The sequence below is a fragment of the Polypterus senegalus genome, chromosome 14, assembly GCF_016835505.1.
Source record: "Polypterus senegalus isolate Bchr_013 chromosome 14, ASM1683550v1, whole genome shotgun sequence".
NCBI lineage: Eukaryota > Metazoa > Chordata > Cladistia > Polypteriformes > Polypteridae > Polypterus > Polypterus senegalus.
The window spans coordinates 99,275,737-99,295,112 of NC_053167.1; the positions used below are offsets into that span (position 1 = coordinate 99,275,737).

The 19,376-nt window shown below is 41.1% G+C and overlaps 1 protein-coding gene across 1 annotated transcript in view; it reads right to left on the reverse strand.

The window, feature by feature from the left end:
• Window positions 1-3,015: 3,015 nt before the first annotated feature.
• LOC120514937 (2-lysophosphatidate phosphatase PLPPR4-like) overlaps window positions 3,016-19,376 on the reverse strand; it is a 201,362-nt gene continuing 185,001 nt past the window's right edge. Inside the window, exon 8 of the mRNA XM_039735594.1 lies at window positions 3,016-3,250. The gene's annotated coding sequence lies outside the window, so the exon portion shown is untranslated. The remainder of the gene's footprint in view (window positions 3,251-19,376) is intronic.

Here is a 19,376-nt window from a genome sequence, read left to right on the forward strand (position 1 = left end):
CACACCTTCTGAGACAGCTGGCTAAAATTAATTCCTCTTCAGTGCTTGGATGGCTTTCAAAGAGCAATGGATATTTCAAAGATTTCTGACTTGCAGAGGAAATAAATGAAGCGATGAAATGATGCAGTTTTGCTAACTCAGCCTGACTTCTCTCCGGCTTTTATAAATCATTGCTAGTCTGCTGTAATATTCCAATAAGTAATGGCCATCTTCCATAGCGTTCATTAAGCAAAAGCTAATGTAGGTGCAAATTGGGCCAAAAAGAGTCTCCTAATCTGTCAGTGAGATTCATTTTCATTGGATTTAAGACTACTGTGGCTGCTGAATGCAGTACGGCCAGGTAGTCCCTCATCTTGTTCAGCAAATCACTCATTTAAAATGTGTAACCTAACATCTGGTCCACTTGTTTTTGAACCCATTTGTGCATGTAGGCTTGTGGAGGTAATATAATTTGGCTTTAAGTCTTTTGTAATATAAAAGGTGTGTACAACACAATATGTGCAAATCCTTCTTCAATAAGGTTTCATTTTCCGTATTACAGTGATTATTCCTCTTATTGGCACTGCTACATACCCAGGGTTTATGGTGCCAAACAATAACACTATAACAATTTAACTTAACTTCCCCAAAAAACAAAATAAGCACAACCACCGTTAGCCATCCCATACAAGTGCCAGGATCACCGGCTGCAGAGGCATCTGGCCTGTATTCATCATGCCCACCCTGTGCCGCCTACTTACGGCTTGTTCTCTCACGTACTTTTCCTCCTGCCTGTTTGTCCTTTTCTGGCATGTGATCTCATTCTGGGGTCTTTTCCAAGGTCGACACAGAAGCCAAAGCCCGGCACTGTAGACACCTGGTAGAGCTGGCAGTGCGCCCCTGATTTTCATCTGTGCTTAAAGTGCCAGTAGGCTTAGGATGGGCCTTATCTGACTGTCCTTTGGCTTGCATTGGTATTCATGATTCAGCAGATGAGGCAGGGAGAAACACAGGACTGGCACAGAGGTTCATGTGGGTAGAATGACTGTCTTTTCATTCTCCCAGTTCAAGTTTCACGGAAAGTGCATTCATTGGCTTGAGATACCCACCAACAAGACTGGATGGATGGATGGGTCTTTAATATGAGCCTAGGAAACAGACTGACTTGTGATATACTGCATAAGGCTGCTGATATTTATTCTTTTTATACCTGCAACAACTTAAATGGCTTCTGATGAAATGTTTACTTAGTGCTGTTTTAATATTTTAATTACTTACCATATGAATGCTTTGAAATCACTTAAGTTTTTTTTTGTTTTGGTGTTTCCTGACTCACTGGAACAAGAAATCCTACACAGATGACTGTTTTACTCATTTTGATGTCTAGTTATGCAAGCTTTTTGGAGTTCCCATCTATTTTTGGCACCCTAGACCTGAAAAACACTCAAATTTAGGGTATTTTTTGACCATATTTTGAGCAGGAAATGACAAACTTTTGATAAAGAGCAAACCAATAGGTATCTTTGGCAAAAAAAAAAACTCAAATGCATGCTACATTAACTGACCCTAGGGGTTCACCCCATAATGGGATACAAGAGGTCAAAGTTATTTTTTTCACAAAACTGGAAAATGGGGATTCGTAATATAGGCATGTGGGGTGTCATTTTATGCTGTTTCAAAGCTGTTGATCAAGAATATGATAAAAATTTTGATTCTTCATTCTTTTAACTGTGGTCTAAACTCTTTAAGAGCTACTAGCAGGAGATTAAAAGTGACACATTTCAAATATAGGCATTTGAGGTATGGTTTTAGATTATTTCAATGTCAGTAATTATGAATATGATGTTATTCTGATTTATGATCCTTTACTAGGGATCAAGCCATCTATGTACTTCTATCAGAATGGAAAATTACAAAATTCTATTACAATAAAGAATACGTAGACTTTAAACCTTTAAATTAAAGCACACAATTTAAAATTTCAAATATATGATGTAATTTCTTGTTTCTTATGCAATTCTACCTAATTAATGAACTTATTACATTTGTTATGAATACCCAGAATTAGGGTAGTTTATATTTATTCAAAGTTTTTCCCCAGTAAAAATATTGTAACAACCCGGCAGCAAGCGTTGGCGGAGTGACGCCTCATGGGTAATTTATGTAAATAGTTTGTGGGGAATTTATGGGTAATTTATAAAAAGCTTATTGTATGTCGAAATTTACGTATTGTCATTTGTGTTGTAAATAATGGTGTGTTTGTATTTAATTGGTTGGGTGGGTTTGGGTCATCGCCCAGGGTTATTTATTTGTAAAAAAAGTACCAATTTATTGAAATGTGTCTTCGTGCGTGACCTTGGCAATGGCCGTGCAAATATGTTGAGCTTTTGTTTCTGACTATCTTCTGTAATAAAAAGATACAACAGGACAGAGCTGTTTTATTGCTAAGATTTTATCTAAGCAAACTACCGAGACACTCGGAGTCGTGCGGTGTATGGGGCACGAGTGTTCTCTTTCTTAAAGAGCTGGGTGCAGTTGCGTGCATGACGCTGGCAAGCCGCTAGCCGACAGCCGGAGAGGTGCACGGCAGAGTTCGGCTCGAAATCTTTAAAGACTCCTCCACGGGTCGCTACAATATAATGATGAACAGGAAATAGCAATTATTTAATCTCAAATGGAAATTTTGCAATAAAATAATAGTAAATGCAGCAAATCTGTGTGTTCTTCTTCCCTCTTACACCATCAGGAAAGCCTGTAACCACTTAGCTGGAGAAAGCATTTAGGACTGCCAATGGATTACAGTCATACACAGTATACCAGCATGCATCTATCTATCTATCTATCTATCTATCTATCTATCTATCTATCTATCTATCTATCTATCTATCTAGTGTGATGAATCATCTTCTTGAAATAAAAAAAGAAGTGTCACAAAAACAAAGTTTTGGGGACCGTCCCTGTATATTGTCCGTAGGACAAGGAAAAAAACACAAAAAAGACGTTTGGATGATCAAAAGCAAGTGTATATAGCAGTTGATAAATGGTACGTGACAAGATTACATTTATATACAGAAAACAAAATGGGGACAGGAAATGGTTGGCGGGATATGACGTTGATGCTATGAGACGGAACCAACATCATCAACAGAGGACCAGAAGTGATGTCATCAGGGAGTGTCGGATGTTTCGTCGTGATGGGCGCCAGAAGTAAAGTCTCTGTGGACATTTTGGAACCTGGAAATCCATTCTTTATTTTTCTTCGGATTTCCTGCTGAGAAGAATGAGAGAATCAGGTTAGCACCGTATATAACCCCTTGTCTCGCGGTGTTTCACTGACCTTTAGGCTTTTTGACTGCCTCTTAAGCGCATGTTTGTGACAATACCTATCTATTTATTCATGTCCACAGTATGTTTTAGGACAACGAGGGCATTGCCTAGTCTTCTAGGTTTTAGTGGCTCACCAGGCTTTTTAAGGCAGTAGACTTAACAGACATTCAGTTGCGCCTTTTCCCACTTACATTTAAAACTAAGAGACTGAACTCCATCTTGTACCAGGATCTGCCTGTACTTCATCTGATAACAAGAGTGTAAATTAAAGTTGAACTGAAATCTTTCCAGAGCCCCCTCTGCAGACTCCTTTAGGTCAGAAGGTGAAAAATGGACTTAAACAAGAACAAAGACCAAAGAATGACAACTGGGGTAGACATAATAACTCACCTATGAGAAGACCCTAAATTTATAACTGAATGTGACTTTATTCCAATCACGAAAGGTTAGAATTCCTTCTTAAAACTTGCTGCAACCATTGTCTGAGCACACTCAAGAGATTCTGTGGGGAATTCTGAGGGAACTCTGGGGATTCCTTCAGGCACTCTGCCCCAGGGTCAGTCCTGAGAACATTTTCCAAAATGACCCATCTCTGAAACTGAAACACTGATGAGTCACTCCTTCTCTCTTTGGGGAGCTCAAACTGTCAATCTTTTGTGTTCGTGGGCCAGAAAGCTGAGATCCTGTCAGCCAAGCCAAAGTTGTGTGCCATCTGTCTGAAAGGGCCGAGAACCAGGTGATTACTTTAAGAAGAGAACTTCAGCATCTAAACACCAGCCAGAAAAAGAAATGCTTTTCCCTATGAAGTTGCAGGTGACGCTGTGAAGGGCCTAACAGCAGAAAGTGAGCTAAGAAAGCAGAATCACAGAACACCACAAACCAAGGATCATGCAGCAAAGAGAAAGAGTACACTCCAATGCAAGAAAGATCCTCCACTTGAACCAGGAGCAACAACAAAGCAACAACTCCACACAACATTGGACATCACCTTAAAAAGACTTGATGTCATAAAACTTTTTATCTGTATTAAGATAAATTAGGTTTCTAAATAGCCAGTATACAGCCAACCTCTCCATTATGTATATTTGTCTATCTAGTCTCTCTGTGTCCTGTCTTATTTATATATATATAACGACAGGAGATAACCTCCTACAACAGAGAAACGTAAGATAAATAAATTAGGAGCCTTGGAGTGTTATTTAATTAATTACTTGCTTGAAGGCAAGACCAATAATTAATTAACCAAGATAAATCTCTCCTCTCTTCCTACAATGTCAAAAAGAATACATTCCCAGTAAATAAATGTATAGACATATTTATAGTTACAAACTTATTGTCATGCTTTTGATAAATTTACAAATTTATATTATCTACAAAAAATATAAGCCTTTATTGATAACTTGCAGTAATTTCTAACTTTAAAATAATTTTAATAAATTAAAAAGTGTTACAGTCATGCAGGGAGGCAGTGCCTTTAAAAATTTCCAAAGAATGTATATTGTCAGACATGTAGGCAGAGGGAGTGGTTTATGGGTCTGTGATGGCTGAATACATTAAAAGACTTAAGTTTGACACTACTGCGAACATTGTTCTCTCTCTGTCTCCTTAGAAATGGAGGAGGAGAAAAACCCAGAAGACTGTTGAGGTCAGTTCTTTTGCAACTGAAACCATGCCTGTTTCATTCACCAGTATATAAACCAGAGTTCCCCAAGGAAATTACCATTCAATTGCAGAACAGCTTCTGAGGATGATGGAGCTCAGTAGACCTTTTCAAGACAGCACTGAGTTGATTGTTTCTTTAGCACAATTGTGCTTTGTTTTATTTTCATTACTGGCACAGCAAAATTAAATGGGGCATCCTGGGAAAACCCTATCATCATTTGTTTTTGTTTTTCATTTATTTGGTAGTATTTAACAACAGTTTTTTTTGACAGCACATACAGAAGGCTGTTAAAGATGGATACAACTGCAGTATATACAAGGTGATGAGAAATCCAGAAAGAGTGCATCAGATTGTTTGCAATGAAAGAAAGAATAAGCCATAAACCTGAAAATGGTGAAGATATGGAAGATTAGGGGCAGGCAAAAATTTGTGGTTGGAGGGACAGTCTATGTTATTTTACAGCAAGTGTTTATTCCCTGTCTAATGTTTATTTTCTGTTTTATTGCTATTTGTTGTCAGTTTTGAATTAGGTTTCCTCATGTTTTAGTGCTGTTTCTATTATTTTTGCTTATCATCTTTTAATTATGTACTTTTTTGTATATATTTATATTGATTTTAATAAGAAACGGATAACATTCCATACAAGCAATACAAATTTAACAAATCAAAGCAAAATTTGGCCCCCACCCAAGAGAAACAGAGAGGAGCCAGCAACCACAGCTACTCTATAAAAGGAGCAAGAAAAGAAGGGTATCCTTTTCCCTAAAATGGAAGCTTATTCTAAAATGTTATTGATTAGATTCTGCCATATATTGAAAAAGTTCTGAACAATCCTCTAAGTGAGAATTAGATTTTTTCCAATTTCAAGTAGTATAGAATATCAGTTACCCAATGACCAAAGAGAGATGGAGGTGGGATTCTTTCAGTTGAGCAAGGTAAGTTTACATGCTAGTAATGAAGTAAAGGAAATTACAGTTTGTTTGTCCTTCTCCACTTTAAGGCCATCTGGGAGTCAACCAAACACAGCTGTTAGTGGATCAGGAGGGATTGTGACACCAATGCTATCTCATAGGCATTTAAAAATTTTTGTCCAGAAAGATGTTAATTTGGTGCACGCCCAAAACACATGACCCAGTGAGGCTGGAGCTAGACTGCACGTTTACAGGTTGAATCTTGCCCTGGAAACATTTTGGACAATTTAAATGAGATAAATGCACTTGATAAAAGATTTTAAGTTAAATGACTGAATGCTTTGCACATTTAGAGCTCAAATGTATTCTGTGCATGGCTGCATTCCACTCCTTTTCTGAAATATTGAGTAACAAATCCCTTCCCCCAATGTACGCTAGTGTATTTGAAAGGAAGAGACTTTAAAATATTTTTATAAATTGTAAAGATGCTATCTAAGTTTTTAGGACTGGTTAATAACTCTTCTGGAATAAAACAAGTTGGAAGGTGAGGAAAATTGAGCAGGTTCTGTTTAGCAAAGTTCCTAGCTTGAAAGTAGTGGAGGAATTGTGTTGTTGAGAAGATGTATTTGAAGCGTAATTGTTCGTAGGATGCAAAGACATTTATGTACAAGTTTCTAAGTGTTTTAATCTAAGACATTTTCCAGACATTGAATAGTGTATATGTTTGAGAGGGTGGATAAAGGTGGTTGTTATGTAGACGTGCAACAGATAAAAGCTTTTCAGTCTTAAAGTGCTTCCTACATTGGTTCGATATTCTGAGAGAATGAAGGATAATTGGATTTTAGTGTAATGACGATAGTTTGTATTAACTGGGGCACAGAGCAGGGAATATAAAGAAATGCTGCAAGATTTTACTTCTTTTGTAGACGAGGGTTGTGGATATTCATCAGTTAGTGTTGATGTCCAGGGGCCTCATGTATAAAAGGTGCGTACGCACAAAAATGTTTCCCAGAGTATACCTGCTGCGACCTCTGAGGATGTATTTGTCTCAAGAAAATAACCAATTTGCTTCGATATGTATTCTGTACAGTTCTCATCAGCTAATGACAGGGGGTTAAGACACCAGAGTGTAAGCAACACAGTACTTAAAGCGCCATGATCAGAGAGGCATGGTCATAGATTAGGATAGCATTGTACTTACAAGATTTGATAGTGGGCAAAAATATATTGTCTATGAGGAAATAATCAATGATGCACAGGTGAGAAGAAGGACTATGTTCTTAGGTTAGGATTTAAGACCCTCCATGGATCTGATAACTTAAGATCCATTACATACTGTGTAATTGTTTCTGCAGTATTAGATGTTATCTCCGTTGTATCTGAGGATCTATCCAGGTCTGGATTTAAAACACAATTAACGTCTCCAGCCATTATCATTTTGTGAGTGTTCACATTAGGGATAGATGCAAATACATTTTTGGAGGAAAGCACTATCATCCGCGTAAGGTGCATAGATATTAATTAAAATCATTTGAGCATTAGACAAATTGCCTGTCACCATATCATATCACCCTTCAGAATTAGATATTGTATTTGACACATGTGGTACATGGCCGGCTTGCCATCCCGGCCAATACCCCCAGGCTGCCAGATGGAACCCTCCCTGCAGTACAGAGGTGCCCTGAAGACCAGCAGGGAGTCATGGACTATGTAGTTTTTATAAACGACCCTGCTGGATACCACAGGGGCCACAAGAGGGAGCTGCAGGGAGGACCGAAGACTTATTTGTGTTCTATAACCCGGAAGTTCGTCAAAGGAAGAGCGACGGGCTTCCGGGGTGAATAAAAGAATTTTTTTACCTGACCCGGAAGTGATACAGGATCACATGGACTGGGGAGTGGGAACATTTCCGGGTCAGGGAATATAAAAGGACTGTGGGGGCTCCCAGATGGAGAGCTGAGCTGGGTGGAAGGGTGGCAACGCGTCTGGGAGTTGGAGGATTGGATTATTGTATTTGTTATTGGTTTATATGAGTATAGTGGAGGAAAGGGTGCTTTGTGCACTGTGGCACATTAATAAAGTCGATTATTGGAGTTTTACCTGGTGTCTGGAGTCGTGGACAGGGGTTCAAGGGCGCGATACAGCCCCAATCTGTCACACACTACAAATGGGATAGTTCTGTGTATTAAGATTCCAATACCCCTTTTTTCTTTGCATAGCTAGAGTGCAAAATTTGTCCAGACCACTCTCTTTGCAGCTGAAATTGTCAGTCAGTCAGTCAGTCTCTTATAAAAATACTATCTTGGCATTTAGACTTGTTAAGTGTGAGAGTACTGTAGTTTATTTCTCTTTAATTCATAATTAAGACCCTTGACATTCCAGCTCACAAATTTCACTATTTGGAACTATTTCTTCAGAACTTTTGTTGACATTTTGTAGTCTTACGTTAAGGTAGTACATTGTACACATTGTGATATAGATTTCATATTATTTGTTATGTTGTCAATAACGGTTATTGGGGTATAAGGGATAAAACAAAAATAGCAATGCTCTCCTTCTCTCCACCCCCTAGACCCCAGCGTGCCCCTCTGCTGTCTTTGGATTTTACTTGGTGGTCTGTATTCTTCAACTGGTTGCCCAGGATTGTTTTAAGTACATCCTTTTAGCTTTTCATGAGTATTTTTTGTGCTTTGCATCAATAAAAACTGTCATTTCATAAAGATTCAGCATTTTGACTTGTCTCTACAAGCTGTGGTTTTCATGGTTACTTTCCTTTGTGAGAAATTTGTGATATTTTGTCTTTCTCCATATTGGGGCCTGTTTGGGCTGAAGTCAGCAGGAAGACATTAAGGGGCTAGTTTCATTTTGGATGAGGCTATTTTGGACAGGTCAGTGGAGATTCTGGCTTGCTCTGGTGCCATATTTGAAGGGCACACACCTATTTGCTATGTTAGGAACTCCTAATCATGGCAAGAGTCAAGATTCTTTTGGATTTTATTTTAAAACTAGATGAACCAGAGTGCTGCACTGCCATCATTTGTATGCCTGCAGTGATCACATCATGCATTTCTGAGGCCACAGCCAAGACAGCTGCAAAAGGAAAATAACCTCACAAAAAGGCATCCAAAAATGTAATGTTAAAAATTAAGAAAAATCAATGACATTGAATGAGTAAAAAATTCAGAAAACTCTATAGTGACAGTAAGAATGTCTTACTTGAGAGTGAAGGTATTTTAGTAAGCATCTTTTAATATGCCTGGGGCATCCTTCTATTATCAAACCTACTTTAGTTTAGGGCAGTGGACAAACTGGCAATCTGCTAGTTTGGGCAACTGGTAGGTGAAAGTAACTTTGGAAACCTTTCTTTTTCTGAATTTAAATCCCAAAGCAAATAAGAGACAATTGTCTTAGTTACTCAAACTAGCAGAAAGTGTATGCTTATTTATGCCACTAATTCTGCTTCAGAAAAGTTAATGATTACTGCTGCCAGCATTGCCATTTTGGCTTTTTCCGGCATATGAAATTTATGCATACACTTCCTTAAAAAAGCATTGAGTCCCCAACCATTTTTTCACATACAGCAAATGGTTGTCACAACCTGGAATTTTGATCAATTTGACTGGTAATTTTATCTCTTTTTCATAGTTCTATCCAAAAAAAAAGAAAACTGAAATGTGAAGTGTGTAAGTATTTCAAATGTAGAATATGCAGAATGTAGAGAATCATTTTTTTCAATTGTTTGTAAGCCTCGTACTGTCCAGCTTACATCTTTTCGTATAGAGGTTAGTACTTCTACCAGACAGCTGTGTAGTAGCTGTGTGTAGTCTGCATGTTGTTTCCAGGGGCCTCATTGATAACGCCGTGTGTAGAATTCACACTATAACATGGTGTACGGCAGCGTTTCTCAACCTTTACATATTTGCGACCTGAGTTTTCATAACAGTTTTAATTGGGCCCCCCTAACTTTTTTTGAAAGGAGCCCACTAATACCAATTTGTTCTTTTTTAATTAATAATATTAGATGCATATTTTATTATACCTACTTAACTTTTATCAACATTTATCTAACCCTATATTTATTTTTCTAGTATCAGAATGTAGTTTAAGTTAATTTGTTTTGGTTATAATGGATGTATTTTTCATATTTTCGATTCTTGTTTTCTTTTTTTCAAATCTTCGTGCCCCCCTTTTTTTTACTTCGTGCACCCCTAGGGGGTCCTGTCCCACAGTTTGAGAACCACTGGTGTACGGACAAAAGCAGAAGTGTACGTGCGCACAAAAAAATCCAGATGCATAAATCTGTGCGTTCGCCAACTTACATGTTTTTACACTATATTAATCCCAGTCAGCATAAAAAGTAACGCATGTGCACGTGCCTGTCGCCACTCCCCAACTCCTCCCAGAATTACGTCTCTTTGAATATGCAAATCAATATCAATAGCCCTTAAGGTCAGTGTTCTGTGAAAAGGCAATGGCAAACACAGGGAAAAAAAACAAAACTTCAGCGTATGCGAAGTGGAGGTAAAGAAAAACGTGCTATTTGCTCGCTTAAGCAGTGTTATAAGCAACAAAAGGAAAGTGAAACAGAAAGTGTAGCAGAGACACTTGAAAGTGCAAGTTCAACAAAGTCGCACAGTGCAGCATGTGCTATAAACATTTTTGTGTGTATGCACCGTTTATACATAAGGCCCCAGATCATTAAATTGATGTTCTTGATTTTTAGAGCTCAAGGAAAAGCCTGTAAAAAAAAAAAGGAAACAAAAATAAAGTGAAGGTCATCATTACATGGAGTATATGTCAATTAAAGCTACAATTAATATAATACACAATTCAGAATATAAGAAATTTTACAGACAACAGAAGACCATTCAGTCCATCAGGGTCATTTGTTTAGCTAACCGTTAAGCTGTCCCAATATCTCACCCAGAAACATCTTCAAGATTGTCAAGGTTTCTGCCTCAGCTGCAGGTCTTGGTACCTGAGTGTACCCTGCAATGGACTGGCATTCGGTTCAGTTCTAATTCCTTTCCTCTTCCCAGTGCTGCCAGGATCTACACAAGCAAGTATGAACTGCATTATGGTGGTCTGATAATGGAAGATGAGTGAATGATAATGCAAAAGGGAACACCAAAGAAAGAAGACCCACATCTGTCACATTAAACACATCTTTTACTGAATGAGTTAAACATTTTTGCTATTAAAAAAGAACTGCATTGAAGCACAGCTCTCATCCTTAAGGAGGCTCTACACTACAAGATCAGACTGCCAGGTATTTTGCAATAATGTGTTCCACAAAAATAATTTCATAGAAAATGAAAATGTGTGGGTTGACAAATTCAAGTAAATCACAATAAAGCAAAGTACTATTGGCAAGAAAAAAAATCAATAAACTTGAGCGCAGGAAATATCTGTTCCAAATAATCCTCGTGTAAGCCAACACTAAGAATGCATAGAGGACAGAAAATGGTTTGAAATTCTAGTCAGGGAAAGCAATGAGAGCTGCAGCTAAATTCATTTTTGCTGGTTGGGATGGCTGACTGTAATCCAAACCACAAGCAAGTCCACTGTCATCTGTGAAAGATGAGCTGATGCCACAAACTTCCTGTAATATGGAGCAGAGTCATACTGCAAATGGGCCTCACAAAAAGACAATAATGGTAAAAGGAAAGGACTGATGGGAAAATGTATACAAAAGGACAGGAGGTCCACTTGAGCTCCCAATTAACCCCTCTCCAGTCTCTTATGGTGGGTGCTTTTAAAACGTGCCAGTTAACACTGCCAGTTAGGGATATTCATGTGTTTATTAAGGTCACATCTATTTTCTCTCAGAAGATATAATGATTTGTACCAGTATGGAAGGACTTCTCTTTAGTTTCATTGGAATTCCTTAAAACTGTCACAAACTAACTCAAAGATGGACTATGATAAAATAAAAGAAAAAAAAAACTCTGCTAATTTAAGTGTTGCTATAGCAGAAGAGAACTTTAAAAGAAAAAAAAACTGTCTCAGAAGATGTGGACATGTCAGCAACTTTTGGTTTCCTTGTGAATGTTGTATTTTTGCCATCATGTTAAAAATAGAAGCCTCACCCACACATGTACATGATGTATCCCTTACTAAACTTATACAAACTTTTGATTGGCTTTATCTTCATCTTTTTATGATCATTAATTCATAACATAGCATCGTATAGGTCTAGCCATCTCTGACTGGATACGTATGGTGGCCTAATTATTGTACAAGAGTTTTATGTTAATTATTGAAATAAGAGACTGAAAATACAGTAGTAGAGCTTTGTATAATGAGAGTTAGGCCGCACAAAGATTTAGAGTGCCTGTGTAATGGTGACAAATGTGAAAAAATGAAGAGGGAGTATGATGAGCTGATGCTGTCATTTGTTTTTGTCTCATTTGGTCAAATCACCTGCCAGTTATCTTTGTCTCTCTTTATCTCTTTTGTTTTATTCTTACTATATACTGTATATATATGAATGTATGTACAGTATATATTACATTCCTAGTTCTGAATCGCAATCTGATCATTTAGGTGGTTAACTACCAGGTAATGCTTGTGGTTTAGTTAACCAGTTGGCAAGCATCCGCCACATCCTCTCAGCTGTGAGAAGCAGTTCATAGATATGTGATACAGTATTTGTCAAGTAATACAAAGAGTACACAACACATGTCTAACCCTTATTGTGGTTCATCAGGTGTACACATGTTTGCATTCCCTTGTGGGGATTGAACCTTGGATATCAGCACCTGAAGCAAAGCCCCTGATGTTGCACCACAGGAGCTGGTCCTTTTATTTGACAGGGTGAAGATCAGAGTACAGTATTACATTCTTAGTTCTGATTCGCAGTATGATTATTTGGCAGATACTGTACCACATTGTCAATATATATATTGTAATGGTCAACCAGGACTCTTATCTGGCTGGGACTTCTTATTAAGGGAAGGACTGGAAGGAGCATGCACGAGGCAGAATCTACCCCGGAATGACAAGCCCCCCCTGGCTTGCTATGGCGACAAGGGTTTGGAGGAAGGAAGTTCAGCAGGTGCAGGAGGAATGACAGATCCCTCTTCTACAGGACTGGACCGCCGCCACACCGAGAAGGACGTCCAGAAGGGGTATCACAGGACACCTGGGGCACTGCTCTATGAAAGGGGCTGTCTCATTCAATTCAGCAAGCCAAAGTCAGGAGGAAGAGGATGAAACTTGAGTGTGGGAAAAGCAGAGGCAGAAGAGAGAGGAAGAGACAGGGAATTGTTGTGTGCTTATTTGACTGTGCTGAACTGTGCTTGGTGCTGATGGGAAATGAGATAAAAATGTTCCCCCTGTTAATAAAAACATATGTTTTGCTGCACTTGTGCTCAGTGTCTCTTGTATCGGGTGTTTGGTGAGCTGTGTGCCCCCTGGTGGTTACAATGTATATATTGTGGCAGTAGGGGGCGCTAGTGCTCCCTTGAACCCTCAGGTACCACTCCAGACACCGGATAAAAATCCAAGACTTCTTTATTGTTATCACTAACGTGCATAAAGCACTCTCCACACTATTCATTCACTAAATCAACACAATAACGCTCTCCTCCTCGCCCAGACACTTCGCCCCTCTACCTCCCAGCTCAGCTCAGTGTCTGGACTGGCCCATAGTCCTTTTATAGCCCCTGGCCCGGAGGTGTTCCTGCCCAATTAGTCCACAGTTCTTTATTACTTACGGGTCAGGGTAAACAGTCCTTTTTTTCAACCCAGGAGCACATCGTTCCTTCCTGTCACGTGACCGTGACATACTTCCGGGTTATAGGGCACACATGAGCCCACGAGCCCCCCTACAGCGACTCCTGGTGGCCCCCATGGTAACCAGCAGGGCTGTGTAAAAACACTACATAGTCCATGAGGCCCTGCTGGAACTCGGGACACGATCCTGCTGTCGGGAGAGCTCCTCCTGGCAACCTAGCGGTGAGGGCCGGAACACAAAGCCGGCAGTCCTCCACAATCCCCTCCCCTTAGCGATGACAACTGGGGCGGAGCGTCCAGCCCCACGAGGGACGTCCTCCTCCTGGAGGAGGACGCGTCAGCCGGACCTTGGCTGTGTTGTCCATGTCCCCTAGTGAACGGTGTATCTTCTGTCCCCCCGCTCCCCTGTCCTCCGGGAACAATCTCGCCACTCGTGGCCCGGCCGACGGCAGTTGTAACACCGACGATGTCCTCCTGGTTGTCTCCCTCTGCGAGACCAGAAACACCTTGGGAATTCTGTCAGTGTCGTCTCCGCCCCTTTCTCCGCCAAGCAGGGCATTACGGCTGCTTGGCTGCTCTCAGCCCTTCTATCTCTTCTGTCGGAAGACCCACGTTTTCTTTTGGGGATCTCCCGCTTATTCTGGGGTTTGTGCTCAGCCTGAGGCTCTCTATGGAAAGAACAGAGCCTCTTTGCTGTTTGTACACCCGTTGTCCTACATTTACCAGGAGGCGGCGTAATTAGCGCCGCATTGCTCTGATGAACAGCACTGTTCAGCTTCCCCGGCCCTCCTGTCACCGGCGTTACCTCGCACTTAAGACCAGTCGGGTCCTGGAGCTCTGCACTGCTCCGGAAAGCCACATCACACGCATGCCCCGGGCTGTTTGCTCCGTTCCCCAACCATTCGGTCATCGTGCCACACTCTTCTGTCGGGCACATGGTGCTTTGACAACCGCTACTTATTACCTGCAGTGCCAGATCGCACTGTGTCCCCTTATATTCTACGATACGGGTCAGACTCACCTGCACTCCCGCATTGATCACCTCTGGAGCTTCCCGGCCCAGCCACTGCACGAAGTCCCTCAGACCCTTCAACGGTGCTGCGGCTGTCGCTCCCAATTCCTCCACACGCTTTCTCAGCTCCTGCAACTACTGAAAGAAACGGTGTAGTGGCACGAGGCATTCCTCGAGTCCCTTAAAATCCATACAGTTAGTTAATACGGCCGGTGGTATTTGCGCTTCTGCGTTTTCCTTACCCTCCGGCCTGGAACCAATGAGCACGTCCCTCCCTGGCACGTGTTCAGCTGGGGAGCGCAAAGGCTCCTGGGTCTTAGAGTCCTCAGAGGAACGGCTGGCTACTCCGAGCCGGCTGTGATCTGCCTTTTTTCTTTTAACGGCAGACCCTTCAGCCACGACCCGTCCCTCTTTGTCAGCTGCTGGTTGTGTTGGCGCTGCTTCGCTCGCCTTCCCCTCCCCTTCCAGGGGGCTTGGACCTGTCGGGGAACGAACAACCTCATCGGAGGACTCCGAGCCTCCTTCACCTTCCCGGCATCCACCGCGGGTGACCAGGCTGTTGTCCTCATACGGGGTCGTCGCTAGCCATCTCGCGTCCTGGCTTGCCTTCTGGGAAACGCGGCCATCTTGCCGAACATGAGGCAGGCATCTGAGACGCCGCTGAGATTCTGAATACGGGCGTCTGCAAAACAGGATAAGAACAAGCCAGAAACGTCGGGCGTTTTACCTGCACCTACCTCCGGACTAGGCGACGGAAACCCCGGTCCAACTGGGGAGTCCGACGCACTCGGTAACTGTCCGCATCCCGACTGTTGCGCGACTCGGGCTCGCTCAGCCCGAATTAGCGCACAGTCTTCTCGCTCCCATTCAGGTACATCCAGGTCATCTCGGCGTCCGTCAGATGTTGTACCCAGCTGGGACTGCCCTTTTTCTTTCCGGACTTCTTCCAAATCGTTCTCCGCGTATACTTAGGCACAGCACCAGCGCTCTTCGTAGTGGGTGGCTTTGTACCTTTGTGCAACGAAGCGTGATCCACCTAGGGTTGTCTGCCCACACAATATTTATTTTATATGCAGGTCCCCTGCCAACAGACGGCCAGAGAATCCTACCAGCTACGCCAGTGTGGCAGTAGGGGGCGCTAGTGCTACCTTGAACCCTCAGGTACCACTCCAGACACCGGATAAAAGTCCAAGACTTCTTTATTGTTATCACTAACGTGCACAAAGCACTCTCCACACTATTCATTCACTAAATCAACACAATAACACTCTCCTCCTCGCCCAGACACTTCGCCCCTCTACCTCCCAGCTCAGCTCAGTGTCATAGTCCTTTTATAGCCCCTGACCCGGAGGTGTTCCTGCCCAATTAGTCCACAGTTCTTTATTACTTCCGGGTCAGGGTAAACAGTCCTTTTTTTCAACTCAGGAGCACGTCGTTCCTTCCTGTCACATGACCGTGACGTACTCCCGGGTTATAGGGCACACATGAGCCCACGAGCCCCCTTACAGCAACTCCCGGTGGCCCCCATGGTATCCAGCAGGGCTGTGTAAAAACACTACATAGTCCATGAGGCCCTGCTGGAACTCGGGGCACGATCCTGCTGTCGGGAGAGCTCCTCCTGGCGGCCTGGGGGTGAGGGCCGGAACACAAAGCCAGCAGTCCTCCACAATATATATATTGTGGTAAAGGTGCTATATTGCACCCAACCTGGCACAGACTGACCCAGAGGCACGTGTCAACAAACAGACTTTTTATTTTTCTTCCCCTGCGGGTACACATCTTCCCTGTGACCCACAGGTAATACACAGTCCCAAAAGCACTCAAACATTACACACAGTCCTCCACCTTGGCACTACTACTCCTCCCAGGCAACCTTGTCCTCTTCCTCCTGATTCAGGCTCCTTAGTGGTGAATGCTGGCCCTTTTTTATAGCCCACCCAGAAGTGCTCCAGGTATTGGATCAGCTGGTGCTGATTGCACCTCCGGGCGGGGCTGTAGAGGTGTCCAGGTTGGCTCCGGGATCCATGCAGCCCCTCCTGGCGGCCACCCCAGATCTCCACAGGGTTGGGGAGAACTCCAATTCCCATGAAACCCTACGGGAAGCTGAGGCACCATCATGAACCAGGGAGGCTTCCACCAAGCGTCCCGGGGGAGGTACTGAGGAGCCCCTGGCTGCTCCCACGGAACATAAATAGAATGGGCGTCTCGGCCGGGCATGGGGTCTGGCCGCTCGCCACAATATATATATACTGTATATATATATATATATATATATATATATATATACTGTATATATACAGTAAAACCCTGCTTAACACTGCTTCGTTTAATGATGTTTTGGTATTACACTTTTTTTTTTCTAATTCTAATATTTTATTGATTTACTTTGTAGTCACATAAATGCGCAGTTTTCAGCGAAAATGTCAGTTTTCACATCAATCGCATAACTTGATTAGAAATTCACATGCAGTCTCGCGGCACATTTGATATCAGTGCAGTAAAGTACATTACGTACAGTATGCCTGCTGCGTCACTGTTCATTTATGATTGATCATTAATGTTATTGTGTAAGGGTATAAACATAACATTTTATTTTACTGTAATACATAACAATTATCCCTTTTTATTCTGTGTGAAGAGGGTACAGACCTATAAATACCTGGGAGTGCAGCTGGATGATACTGTAAATTGGACTGGACTTCCAACACTGATGTTCTGTACAAGTGAAGACAGAGCCGACTATATTTCCTTAGAAGGCTGGAGTCCTTCAACATCTGCAGTAAGATGCTGCTGATGCTCTATCAGACAGTTGTGGCGAGCGCCCTCTTCTACGCGGTGGTGTGCTGGGGAGACAGCATAAAGAAGAGGGATGCCTCACACCTGGACAAACTGTTGAGGAAGGCAGGTTCTATTGTAGGCATGGAGCTGGACAGTTTGACATCTGTGGTGGGGCAACGGGCGCTGAGCAGGTTCCTATCAATCATGGAGAATCCACTGCCTCCATTGAACAGGATCATCTCCAGGCAGAGGAGCAGCTTCAACGACAGACTGCTGTCACTGTCCTGCTCCACTGACAGACTGAGGAGATCGTTCCTCCCCCACACTATGTGACTCTTCAGTTCCACTCAGCGGGGTAAACGTTAACATTGTTCAAAGTTATTGTCTGTTTTTACTTTCATTTTTATTACTCTTTAATTTAATATTGTTTTTTGTATCAGTATGCTGCTGCTGGATTATGTGAATTTCCCCTTGGGATTAATAAAGTATCTGGACTCTCCAGTTCCACCCGGTTTGATGTTAAACGTTAGCATTACACATGATTATAGACTGTTATACCTGCCTTGCAATCTCCACTTTGCATTTTTTTAACTTGCACTGCGACAAGAAAAAATATTTCACTGGAAACTAAAATGCAGGTGCTTAGATGATGAAATTCAGGTGAACGCCAAATTAGCAAAATTAGCGTTTCTGAAGATGAGGAAGAAAAGGAACTTTCAATGGATTGTCTAAAAAAAAGTTTAGCCACTATTACGATAATTATGGATCAGTTTATACAAAACGATCCAAATTTTGCTAGAAGTTCAAAAGGCAAAACGAAGTGTCATTGATATGATGCCTTGCTATCGACAATAGCTTGCTGAACGACAGAGAAGAAGGCAAATGACGTTAGATGACTTCTCCACAAAAACAAAAAGTGCCAAATGAGGAAGAACCTTCCTCATCACAAGCATAAATTATGTATTTACTGGAATATTTTTGATTTTCATTATTTATGAAAAAACATCAATATTCGCAATAAAAAATGGCTATAATTAATGTAGTAAAAAGTATTTATTTATACATGTTACAATATAAAACAAAAAAAATATACTTTTTTATTCTCTGTCCTGTTTCATCTATCCCCATTTATTTATCTATCTATCTATATATACTGTATGTATATATATATATATATATATATATATATATATATATATATATATATATTTAAATATTTAGTGGGCTTAAATGGTTTAGATTCATAGTGTCAGAAAGGTTTGAGTCACCATAATCATGCTTTTATTTATTTATTTTTTTTTGTCAGGGCTTATATATACACATTGTCAAAATGTATTCCATCTCCTTGTGCTAAACCCAGAGGAACAAGGGAAATAAATATTGAAAAAGGGTTTAGAATTAAGAATAATAGAAAAGCAAACAGAAATAAAGGAACTGTGACATCACCAAAAGATGTCATCTGTGATGGATGCACACCATACCTCTCCAGGATTATAAAAATGTAAAAGTGCAGGGAATAATCAGTGTTCCTGACATCTTCAAGAAGACATGAATTCTGTTGGGAGATTGATCTATATATTTCTGTTGGAGAAAAATATAGCCCTGAAGGGAAAACAGTTTAAAATACAAGCCTGCTTGTGCTAAAAATAGGCCTCTTGGTTTGCTGACAGCCATCTTGTGGTAAAAATGATAAAAGTTTAGGTAAACGAGGGAAAAGTGTTTGTAGCACAAAGTACAAAACATACAGTAAGACATTGTTATACAAATATAAGAAAATAACCAAAGACACAACAGCTGACAGCTAGTGCTATCATAAGCATACATACTCAAATTACTAACAAGGTCAATAATTACCTTTAACAGTGCACAAAATAATAATTCAGAATTTAGCAACATCTCTACAATTAACAAAATTCAAGCTGTGCATAACACTGGGAATTAAATAGTTCACTCTGTTGCCATTTACCCT